The sequence below is a fragment of the Dipodomys spectabilis genome, unplaced genomic scaffold, assembly GCF_019054845.1.
Source record: "Dipodomys spectabilis isolate Male_0828 unplaced genomic scaffold, ASM1905484v1 ptg000264l, whole genome shotgun sequence".
In the NCBI taxonomy this organism is placed as follows: domain Eukaryota; kingdom Metazoa; phylum Chordata; class Mammalia; order Rodentia; family Heteromyidae; genus Dipodomys; species Dipodomys spectabilis.
Genome location: NW_024870941.1, coordinates 1,083,726 through 1,096,817, shown reverse-complemented (window position 1 = coordinate 1,096,817; position 13,092 = coordinate 1,083,726).

The following is a 13,092-nucleotide window of genomic DNA, read 5'->3' as shown; positions in this document are numbered from 1 at the left end:
TAAGCCTATCTAGAAAGCTTACTTATTCTCTTTATGACTGCTATATACCATAGTTTAATCATCCAATTGATTTTTGGACATTTGTGGGAATTCTGATCATTTCCAGTTACAAATAATGCTTCAATAAACTTATGCATATGCATTTTGTAAACTTGATCTTCCAAGTCAATTTCCAAAAGTGAGATTGTGGTGTCAGGGGTTATTCACATACATATCTGTTAGATATTGCCAAATTATCCTCCAGGGGGCTTCTGAATATGCACTCCTGCAGCAGCAAATGAAAGCGCTCCTTCCATTAAATCTTCACCAAGGTTTTGCCCAGCTAAGAAATGTTAGCTCCACGCTGCTCTAATTTGCAATTCTGTTACTATGAAGTGAACCCTGTCCCAAATGTTTAAAGGCTACCACTTAAAAATTTTTTTTTTCTCCTTGGTGAAGCGTGTGCAGATCTTGTATCCATTTAAAAATAGTTTGGTCATTTTTTTCTTCTCTCAGTTAAAAAAAAATCACCCAGATTTTAGTTCTTTATTTTAGTATTTCTAGCAATATTTTATCTTCATTGGCTAGTTATCTTTTGACTTAGCTCTTGGTAAGTTCTTATAATACAATTTTCATTTGTTGTAAATGTGTGTGTGTGTGTGTGTGTGTGTGTGTGTGTGCCGGTACCAGAGCTTGAACTCAGGGCCTAGGCATTGTTTCTGAGCTTTTGTGCTCAAGGCTGGTACTCTACCAGCTGAACCACACCTTTACTTCCAGCTTTTTGGGAGATAATTGGAAAATAGTCTCACAGATTTATGTTGTGTTTTTCTAAACTAGGCATCTAGTGATTTTTTATTCAGTTCTGTGTTTTCTTAACTTTGTTTCTTAACTTTGATGCTTCCTTTTAGTATCCTTTGTGGTTAGTGTTCATGAATTGCTTTAGTTTTCACTCGTCATGAAAACATTTAGTTTTGTTGTCAGTTGTGAATGTTAGCTTTGCTGGGCACACCAGTTTTGGTTGGCAATTGTTGCCCAGAGCTTGAATTATACTGCTCTAGGCTCTCCTCACATTCAGGTTTTGTGGAGAAATCTGCAGTAATTCTAATCTCTCTGTTGTAATAATGTTCCCTCCTTGATTTTGCTGCATTTAAAATGAAAACTTCTTGTTTTTAAAGTCCAAAGTTTTCATAACAATGTATCTAGAGGTATTTCTTCCCAGATCCTTTCTGCTAGAAGTTCCGTATGCCTCTGTCAGGTGGGTGAGATTCTTTCTCTTGAGATTGGTGAAGTTTTCTGTTATTATTTTGTTAAATAGGTTTTCAATGACTTTAGTTTTGAATTATTCTCCCTCATCTATTCCAATTATGCGTAGATTTTCTCTTTTAGCTGAATGTGCCAATTCTTGAATGTCTCTTTGGTATTTCTGAGTGCTTTTTCCATACCTTTGAGGTTTTGTTCTAATTCTCCTGGTTTATCCTTAACTCCTGATAACCTGTTTTCTACTTTACTTATTCTGTGCCTATGCTTTTAACTGTGCTTTGCAATAAGGAGATAAAGCCTTTCATGTCTCCAAACTTTTCCTTGGTATCAGATCTCATGGTATCTCTCTCCCTGTTAATTTCATCTTTCATTTCCTTGAGGTATATCTTCTTGTTGATGTCCTGCATTTTCTGCATCATTTTCTTCCTGTATTCTTCTATTTGTTTGTGGATCTGCCTTTTCATTTAGTTGGCCAATTATCTCATCTTTGCTTTAATGGTTCTTTCATCTGCCCTCTCTTCTTCACTCTCCCCGGAGTTACTGGTTTTTGAGAGTGGCAGGTGAGCTTGATAGTTTATGAATTTTGTGCTCTCTCGCTGTTTGTTTATGCATCTGGGTTCAGACTTTGTAGAAGCCGTCAATACTAGGTATTAATATTAGGCATACGGGCTGTGGTTTTCTGGTGGCCTGTACCACAGTTGCCCCCTAGAGAGGCGTGGGAAGGCTTTTGGGCCCAGCCGGCACTGTCTGTGGCACTGCGTCATATGTAGGAGCAGGGGTAGGTGTGGGCCCAGTGAGACCCAGACCCAGACCCAGGCCCTGGGTTCTGCTGTGTTTGCTTCTTCTCTTGCAGAAGCTCAGGTCTCCATCTTCCTGGTTGGTGCCAAGCTCTGATTATTTCCAGTTTGTCTGGTGTGGTCCCATGAAGGGGATTTCTGTGCAGGGGGCCCATCCCTTGGATCTGAGGGAGCTCTGGTTAAATCCCTGGCACTCCTTTGCCATTCTGATCTTCTCAAATCTATGGGTACAACAAGGTAATGAACTCAGAACTAATTTCTCCGATAGGCAAAGGCTCATCTGTCTCCTGTGTCCCAGCTTGGGTCCTTGGGTTTGAGGATGCTGTGAATATTGTGATAAACAGGCAGAACAGGTTCATGAAGAGTATATTTCGTAAGCAGCAAGATGCATCAAACGACCTGGTTCGTTTTTTAAGTCTTCGATGACAAGTTATTGTACAATGGGAGACCTCGGGCAGAAATGTAACCGTTCCGTATCTCTGGAGGCGCTCTGCCACTTGAGTCACGCCCCTGTTCCTGCTTTTTGCTGGTTATTTTTGATATGAATGTTCTCATAACTCAATATTGCTCCCATGGATTGGCCCAGGGACTACCCTTCCCCCAGGGGATCTCTCTGGAAATTCCCCAGCCAGAATCTGAATCTAAATGCAAAAGCCCACTTCTTACCCCCGCCCCCCTCAAGTGACAGGCACCTGAGTCCTCCTTGCAGGCTACATTGGCCAAGCCATTAACCTGCACAATAGGCTCCAGAACTAGGCCATCAGGCCATTACCACCAACTCTCCCTGAACGCTCCAGGCACATCCCCGAATCCCTAGCAACTCTCCAGCCACTTTCCACCCCGCCCCGACCTGGGGCCCGACTTAAGCCCCTCCCCTTCTGTCCCCATCATGCCTCCTGTCTCCTGACTCTCCTCATGACTACCATGGTGTTCCTCTCCAACTTTCCATTCAAGCTGATCTGCTCCATTGAGTTTCCTTTCTGCTCTTTCTTTATTCTAATACCTTTTGACTCAGTTTCCTGAGTTTAGTGAACTTTTCTGCCTGAGCTGGCCTTGAATTGTGATCCTCAGATCTCAACTTCCTGAGTAGCTAGCATCACAGGTGTGAGCCACACAGTCCAACTTTCCTCAAGTACCTTTGTCTCGATGTCTTTTTTTATACTGATGTTTGAACTTGGGATGTTGAGCTTGAGCCACATTTAAGCCCCAGGACTTACCTCTTTTGAAAGGAAAACATCTGTAGAAATTTTATTACCAAATAAGGTTACATTCGGAGCATCTGCGTGGTTGTGAACTTCCATATAATTATCATAGACTTCAGAGGCTGTGTGATTGATCTGTGTGAAGGGGTTTCACACCTATACCGGAGGCTACCAGAAGAAAGTTTCTCCTACAGTCAATTAAAGCAGGGCTCTGCACACACACACACACACACACAGAGACACAAACACACGTAGACGCACACAAACACACACACAGACACACACAGACATACACAGACATACACACACAGAGACACACACACACAGACACACACAGACACACATAGACATACACAGACACACACACAGATACACAGACACACACACAGACACACATAGACATACACAGACACACACAGATACACACACAGACACACACACAGACACACATAGACACACATAGACACACACACAGACACACACACAGACACACATAGACATACACAGACACACATACAGATACACACACAGACACACACACAGACACACACACAGACATACACACACAGACACACATAGACACACACAAACACACACACAGACACACACAGACACACATAGACATACACAGACACACACACAGACACACACAGACACACAGACACACAGACACAGACACAGACACAGACACAGACACACACACACACACACACACACACACCACCCCTACTTCAAAGTGGGCTTGAGGCTACTAGCTTAGGATCCCTCGTGGCTCAGAGAAGTGTGTTTGATTATTCCAAGAAAAATGAGAAGCCGTTGGAAACTTTGGCTGCTGGGAAGATGGACTTGGAATAGAGTTAGAAGGGCATAAGATGGAACATTTTGGAAGCTTGTCTAATTGCACAGGCTCCATATGATGTATTTTACAAGGTAGGACTTTGAGAAGTGAATGTACTGGCTTTTAGTTTAAGTAAATTCCAGAATACCTTGGAGGCAAACAAACAAACAAACAAACAACTCCCCCCCCCCCAAATACTTTTATTGGTACACGAGATAACAGATTTAAGACTGTCAGCATCATGTAATTTTCAGTTTGTACCAGCAGATGGTAGCATTGTCCAAGAGTTGGATGCTGGTTGATGTTATGGGTTTACTTGGGGACTTATTGAATTCTAGTGTCTTCTCTCATTCTCTCCAGCCTCCCCACACCCTGTGTCTCCTTTCTTCCCCTTTCCAGCTTCTTCCTGCTGGATCAGCATGGATTGGGCTGGGAGAAAAGGGGACAATGACAGAGGGGTGACACTGACTTCCTTCAAATCCTCAAGATGGAACCTCCCTCTGACACTGCATTGATTGTAACAATGGCTTCCTTAACACATTTTGGAGGTGAAACCTGAACCCGCGGACTTGGAGCTAGCTTCAATATTTCAGAAAATATGACCTAGAAAGGTATTGGCATCTAACACTGGGATTTTATGGATACGATGACAAATTGGATTGTCTCGTGTGGAGGCAAGTTTTAAGTATCTCACAACAAACAAGGAAATATTATTTCTTAATAAGTTTAGCCAACCTATTAAATTATTTCAAAATATTGGGAACTTCTTTAATTCATTAAATAGGGTGTGAAAATGAGGATTATCTTTGACTATTCAAAATATAACACAGTAAGATAAAAATAATATTAAAGAGTTAGTTCTGTCTGGGCAGGGATGGATTGGTTGGTAAGTCCCTAGGTGTGACATTGGGCCGTGTGTGTGTGTGTCTGTGTGTGTGTGCTAGTCCTGGAGCTTGAACTCCAGACCTGAGCACTGTCCTGAGCTTTCTTTTCCTCAATGCTATGCTTAACCACTAGAACCACATCTCCACTTTCAGCTTTTTTGGTAGTTAATTGGAAATAAGAGTTTCATAGACTTTTCTGCCTGGGCTGGCTTTGAACTGTAATCCTCAGATCTCAGTCTCCTGAGTAGCTAGGATTATAGGCAGGAGCCACCAGTGTCCAGCTGTGGCATTGCTTTGAAATAACACAAGTTCTCTGACCTTCATTAGTACCATGCTATCATTTTCTATTGTGTTCGACTAAGCGAGGTATCTAAAGAGCCCCTCACGGTGCCTCGCTCACTGAGACTCAGGAAGCTTTTCTTGAATGCCTTGCACTAGAGGCCAGAGGAACACTGAGATTGACGTGTCTGCTGTGAACCTTCTATTGTAGCCACAGGGAAACTCAGACACAAAGGTTGGGCTAGAACAAGCAAACAAACCCATCTCTGGACTTGGACAGTCAACTTTCTATTTTGAACATAGGATTATGTGAGTTCTGCTGGAGTGTGCTTTCTGATACTTCTGTTTTTGTTACTTATGTGTCTAATGGTTCTTTGTTGTAAAGCTCCTTTAAAAAAAAACAACAGGGAATGAACTATCCACTGCTTCTCTGTGTGGAAAGCAGATATATGCAGGGGATGGGTCAGGATTCTGAAGGAGACTGCTCCCGTGTCAGTTGAGTGAATGTAGGATCCCAGCGGGTCTCTCCACAGACAGCTGGGTGTTCTCCTCACTGGGTGGCTGGCTTTGCTTATGGCAGAGTGTTGAGGCCTAGAGAAAGAATGAGGGAGAGCAGAAGAGAAAGGGGATGGGAAGATGGAAGAGCGAGAGTGGCGCATCGCAGCTTATTTTATGTCCTAGCTTTATACTGTCAGTTCTGCCATCCTGCATTTTCTAGAAGCAATTCACTGAACCCAATCCCTTTGCAAGCATCATTGCTTCAAAAGATGGAAATACCAAAGCACTTGTGGACTTAGTTTGAAATCACCCTATAGATGTATAACTAAGCCTTTCCAAATCTCTAGAAGCCATGGTGCTCCTAGGGTGTATAAACAGCCCCCGGGTCCACATATTAATGAACTCAATAGATACTTATTGAACACCAACTATTTCCTAGGAGTCCAGGCATTGAGGCATGCCTCTATCTTCGCTGGGACTCTGGGGGAAAATATTATATGTAGACTATCTAACCAAGGCAAGCCCGCAACCCAACCAGTAACAAATTAACAGTGCAATTGTACTTGATTCAAGTGTATTCTGGGTCTCTTTATATTTTGGAAGTCCTTCTGCTTTTGTAGTGGTTGCCTAGCAACCAGAGCTCCGTTCACACCAGGAGGGTTTGAACAGAGTGGTTCAATAGCATTAACATTCCATGGGTTTCCCAAGGAGCAAAACTGCTCTGTGCGGAGGCCCGAAGCCCACCTAGCAGAGCTGAGCTGGTGGGCAGACCCACCTTGAGTGGACTTCGCTTAGATTATGGGGACTGGCTTGCACACAGGCGAGCAGTTCTCTCATGGGAGCTGAGAATGACAAGCTTCACCTCTAAGGAAAGACAGAATGTTCTTCCCACCTGCTTCATGGGTCCTAACATGGAAATGACAAGCCCTCCCGTGTGGGGTCATTTCACAGTGTAATGATCGGAAGCTATACATTTTAGGATACTGGCACAGAGACAAATTATGCTGCTTCCTAAAACTTGCATTGGCCCAAAACAGCAAAATATGAATTAGAATCCTTTTACAAATGATGTGTCAAATACGTTTAATCCGCTGAGCATCTGTGGAGCCTGTGCTGTATGTGAGACTCTGGATGAAGTGGGAGTGCATTGAACAGAGCAATGCTGGGCACCCATTATTTCTTCATTCATTCATTCAGCCAATAAATACTAAGGTGTTTATAATTTGTCAGATACCCTGTTGGACACTGGGAACATAGACAAAGTAAAGCAGATGCATTCCCTGCCTTCCAACATTGCATTCTAGACAGGCTAATGACATACTTAGGGAGAGGGATGAGCAGGTATCATTCTCTTGGGGGAAGAAAAACTCTAGTAGGTGGAATAGTTTTGACAGCTACACAGGAAACCAGCAGCCGCCCAAATCTGCCTTTCTGGAAGCTTTGCTGTGAACCCCAAATTACACGAGCACAAGTAGGCATCCAGCGGGGCTCCTTTCCCCTCTTTCGACGTCCCTGTCTGTCACCAAAGGAGGAGCTGCTGTGTGTCCATGTGTCGCGGGCTCTTCTCTGAGCGTCCTGGACTGAAACTGGGATCCCCAAATACCATAACGAGGCAATCTGGACAACATTCTAATTCATTAATTAGTAAGTTTGGTGCTCGGTAATTGCTGCTCCCTAATTAGGAGTGGCAAGTCCTTCATTGTTGTTGTTTTTTCTTTGTTTTGGCAGGGGGTCATCTTTTCCAAACTCTTAGTCACTGTGATTGAGGTGGGGTTGATGTAAATCCCATCCTCGGGTCGGGTCAATGGTGAGCTGAGAAAATGCAGCACACTGCCCCCAAACCACAGTGCTTCTTCCCAGGGGGTGTGTAGAACCACGGAGCCACGGCCCAGGCACGCTCTTGCCCGTGGGCTTGCCAGTGGCAGACTGAGCCCAACGCTATGCTCCTCAGTTCTTACAGAATGGATGACCGGGGGTGAGGGCAATGCGGAGAGCACTCCAAGAGTGATATTTGACAATCGAGAAGCCCTGGATCCAGCCTTGCCTGAAGAGGATCGCAGTTACGTTAGCCAGGAAATCATCTTCTGTACTGAAGGCAACCTGAATGGGAACGTTGACCATTTCCCCCAGAAGATGAAATGAACAGTAGCAAAATTTTAACACAGATAGTGGTAACATAATGGAAATTAGGGATGGCTTTGAGAAGACCTACCGAAGAATGTACGGATTAAAGGGCAGTGGGATTTCCCGGCTTGGACCAACTGATTGGGAAGAGGATGACTTCCTTCCTTCAGGGAGACAGAGTCCTGGGAAAGGAGAGAGTGAACCCCATCACAGGTATGCGAGTCACCAGTACCGGCTGGCATCCACTCAGTGGACAGCCATGGGCAACTGAAGCAAAGGAGCAAGAGCTTCGTCCCATGAGAGTAATCGAGAACGGTGGAGTAATTGAAATCAGAAAGGGCCAATACGATGTCTGGGCAAGACAAGTGGGCCATCACAGGACTCCAGGAAAGCCCCCGTGAGGACCCAGAGGAGACAGCCAAGCCGTGGAACTGGTTTTCTGCCGCAGCGTCCTGCCCTGTGTCAGTCACTTCTGTGAGACAGTTCAGATAGACAGAGCCTCCTCCAGGCAGCCTTCCCTGCCTGCCTTTCGCCTGCACCTAAGGCTGGCCTTCCCAGGACCTGCTTCCGTCTCCTTTGTGTTTACCACATTTGATCTTCATCTTGTGAAGATACTGTACATAGGGGTCATGAGCAAGGTCATGAGTACATTTCCTGTCCAGCATTGTTGCCTCCTCCTTTGTTTTCCCATCCCGTCCCTCCCACCTCCTCATCTACTCTCCCATCCTCCCCCCACCCCCTCCCCACCTAAATTGTAAAGTTCATGTTTCAACATAGCGTCTTGTACATCTTATTGTTGCAAAGAACGACATTGCCCCATTTGTTAGGAAATGGAAAGACTTGGAAAAATTATATTAAGTGAAGTAAGCCAGGCCCAAAGAAACATAGGTCCCATGGTTTCCCTTACTTGCAATAACTAGTATATGTCTGGGACAAGCAGAAATGGTCAGATAAGATGATGTTAAGCGAAATGAACCCCAAGGTAGAGACACAAGTGCTTTTTTCTTCCTTGCTATTTTTTCTAATGTATTTATAAGGTACCATGTGATTTTTTTTTGTTGCTTTGTAAGTCCCTACCCCGCGGTATAACCCCTGTTGTCACTGTATTTGATGTTGGTATAATTTGGGGAAGGGAAGGGCAAATAACAAATTGATCTTCATCTTTATGAGCCTGCTGCTGCAGTGGACTGGGATGTGATGTGAAACCAAGTCTTCCTTGTTCCAGAAGCTGTGCTTCCTGTAGAAAGCACTGGAAGTTTCCCACTGTGCTTCACTTCACATCACCTGGGCTGATGTATGTATCATTACTTTGAAGAGTGTAACTTAACATAGCAATGTGTGCTAACACTACGATTGCCTCTTCTCACTGTGTGTTAATGTGCTTTTAATGTGACATCTCAAATGTATATACTATACAATGAATAGTAGTGCTTAGTGAGTGAGTGATTGATTGTTGTCATGGCCCTTAACTCATGGCCTGGGCACTGTCCCTGAGCTTCTTTTGCTCAAGGTCAGCACTCTACCACTTGAGCCACAGCACCACTTCTGGCCTTTTCTGTTTATGTGGTATTGAGGAATTGAACCCAAGGCTTCATGCATCCTAGGCAAGCACTCTACCACTAAGCTACCTTCTAAGTCCTGTATGTTTTTTTTAGTCTGCAGAACACAAGTTGCTGGTTTTACAAAATATACTCTAAGAAGAATTTAGACAAAGAAGCACACTCAGTATATCACATTATCAGAACATTGTAAATGCTCTCATTCATAATCTTGGATGTTAATAATAATAGCGATTCTTCTTTACATGCGATTTTGTGAGTTTTAGCCTATTCTGTTTGTTTTCACCGTAATATCTGAGGAATCTAGTTTATGTCTGGGCAGCCATCTTTATTTACATATCCTTTCTAATCATGGGAAACCTTGGGGTCGATAGTATTCCCATTTATAGATGAGAACACTGGTTCTCAGACAAGTTATATGACTTGAATCCTTTAAAACATATTGTGCTATGCTTCCAAAGATGGTTTACTTTGGTGTTCTCTATGCATTCTTGAAATTAATTAGCACTGTGCTAGTAATTGGGGAGTATTTTCTATAAATGTCAATGAAGTCAAGTTGGTTGATGGTGTGTTCAAGTCTTCTGTGTCCATTCTGATTTTCTGTCAGTTTGTTCTATCACATATTGAGTTTTAGGCATTAAAAGGTCATTCTGTAATGATTGATTTTTGCTTCTCTTTTTAGTTAATCAGCATTTGTTTCACACATTCCGCAGCCTATTATTAGATGTATAAATATTTGGAATTATGTTATAATGAATTGAACTTTCAATAATCTTCATAATATCCTTTGCTCTGCAATTTATTTTGTTTGAGTGCAATACAACCACTCCAGATTCTTTTGGATTAGCATTCATACGTAATTTCCATTTTATGTTAACCTATTTCTGTCTTCATATTTAAAGTGGATCTTTCATAGGCAAAGTATATTTAAATTTTGCTTTTTTGAAAAATTTTAATATTTTAATTTTGCCAGTCCTGGAGCTTGAACTCAGGGCCTGGGCACTGTCCCTGAGCTTCTTTTGCTCAAGGCTAGCACTGTACCACCTGAGCCACAGTGTCACTTCTGGACTTTTCCGTGTATATGGTACTGAGGAATTGAACCCAGGGCTTCATGCATGTGAGGCAAGCACTCTACCACTAAGCCACATTCCCAGCCCTCTGCTTTTTTTTTGTTTTAATAAAAAGTATTTTTATTATCTTTAAGTAGTCATACAAAGGAGTTGCTATTCGATGAAGCAGTTTATAAAGTCTTGGTCAATGTCGCACCTTTCCACACTCTCACTCAACACTCCCAACCCCCGCCTTTCCTCACTTTTCTTAATTTTGTTGGATTGAATATTGATTTCCCCCCAACAAACCAGTTTATATGTACAATGCATCTTGACCTGTGCCATTTTTTCAACATGTTAACCTCCTTCGACTAAATCTTTGCTTTTTAATTGAGATATTTAGCCTATTTACATCTAATGAGATTTTGGCATGGTCGATATGTTTAAGTCTATCATGCTGCTGATTTTCTTTTAGTTAGCTGGAATGTTGTATAGTCCCATTTCCCTGGCATTTTTTTTTTGCAATAAATAAAAAAATCCTTTTTATCTCATTCATTGGCTTATTTTACATTTCTTATGGTGTGGTTCAACTGGCGATAAAATTTACAGCTTTTATTCAAAAAATTATTGCAGTGTAGGTATAGAATTCTTAGATGATAGTTTTTCTTTCAGTGATTATACTTACATGTTGAAATTCTTTTTTTATTGTTATTGTAAAGGTGATACACAAAGTGTTTACCATTTTATAAATCAGGAAATGAGTACATTTCTTTTTGGATAGTACTACCCCTTCCTTTGTTCTCTACAAGTTTGAGTTATATAGCTAGGTGTATAGAGCTTAAGAAATCTTAACATTCTGGACAAATATTTTTAATATGTTTTTTATTGTAAAAATACTGTACAGAGGAGTTATAGTTACATGAGCAAGGTAGTGAGTACATTTCCTATTGAGCATTATTGCCTCCTCCTTTGTTTTTCCCCTACCATCCCTTCCCTCCCACCTCCACAACTGCACTCCTCCCCTTGCCTAAATTGCAAAGTTTGTTTTCCAACATAGTGTCTTGTACATTTCATTGTAACAATGGGCCAACCTGTATCCCTATTTAAACAATTTTTTATTTTCCCTTCCCCTCCACAAATTATACCAACATCAAATACAGTGAAAACAGGGGTTATACCTTGGGGGAAGGACATACAAAGCAACAAAGAAATAACTTATAATTATGTTAGAAACAATAGCAAGAAAGAAAAAAAAAACATTTGAGTCCTTATCTTGGGGTTCATTTAGCCTAACATCAACTTATCTGACTGCTTCTGCTTGTCTCAGACATACTAGTTATTGCAAATAAGGGAAACCATGGGACCTATGTTTCTTTGGGCCTGGCTTACTTCACTTAATAGAATTTTTTCCAAGTCTTTCCATTTCCTAACACATGGGGCAATGTCATTCCTTCTGATGGAAACGAATTAGAATCCCTTTAAGTTTTTAGCCCACTTATTTATTGGGCAGTTGTTTCTTTGAGGATTTGTTGTTGGGGGATTTAATTTTTTGAGTTCCAAGTATATTTTAGTGCCACGCCGACTCCAGTGGAGTCTGCTTAGCATGGGAAACCATCTATCAGACCAAGATAGGGGCCTCAGAGACCTATCTCTGAGTTTTGGGACTTCACTGAAGTCTACCTCAGAGAATGGGGCTTTACAGAAACCTATGTCCAAGTTTTGGGACTTCACTGAAGTCTACCTCGGAGAATAGGGCTTCTAAGAGGCCTACTCCTGGAAAAAGGCTGGCAAGCCCCTGGGAAAGATGTGTTTCTGCCTTTCTTTTCCTCATAAGAGTGCCTATTAATCTTTTACTGTTTCTGCTGTTCATTGTACTTGCTCATTGTCAATGTTCCCTTATTCAAAGTTCTTTCTTAAGAGTGTTGACGACTCCAATATCTGATGAATGTCTCAAAAATATGACTAACTCACCAGAGTTAAGTGCTATCCTGCAACCCCTCTTATGAAGGCTAGTAGACAAGTTATAAGCAAATATAAAAGTATTGGGGGTTTCACAAAGTCACTCCAGCAGAAGGAATTGTAAGAAATTTACAAGAAGCTGTAGGCGCGGTTAGAACAGAAGGAATGTATGGCAATTGCTGAGATAACTACTTAGGAGAAAGAACTTCCTGGTACTCTCATTTACTGAGACTTGCTAGATCTAGGCCTCCGTGACCTTACTATTAAAGAAGGAACAGGAAAAATCTTATGGGATAATTAAGGCCTCTATAGAAATAAGGTAATGGTTAGTTGGTGACAAACGTCGAAACCCATTATATTTCTTAGAGATAAGCCGGAAACAAGTGCCTTTCAGGCGACCAGCTGGTGACCACCTAAGAATGAAGCCCTGCAGCAAGATTGTGTAAACTTTTGCCCTTTCAGGTGACCAGCTGGTGACCATCCAAGAACGAAGCCTTGCAGCAAGATTGTGTAACCTTTTGCCCCTTTCTTATGAAGACTTCTGTTATAAAAGTTTGTTATCCTCTGCATTAAATCGCACTCAGCACTCAGCACTCAGCATCCACTCCTAATGTGAGTTGTCTGTTTGCCATCTCCCCATCCTATTCCAGGTTCCTCCCCTAGG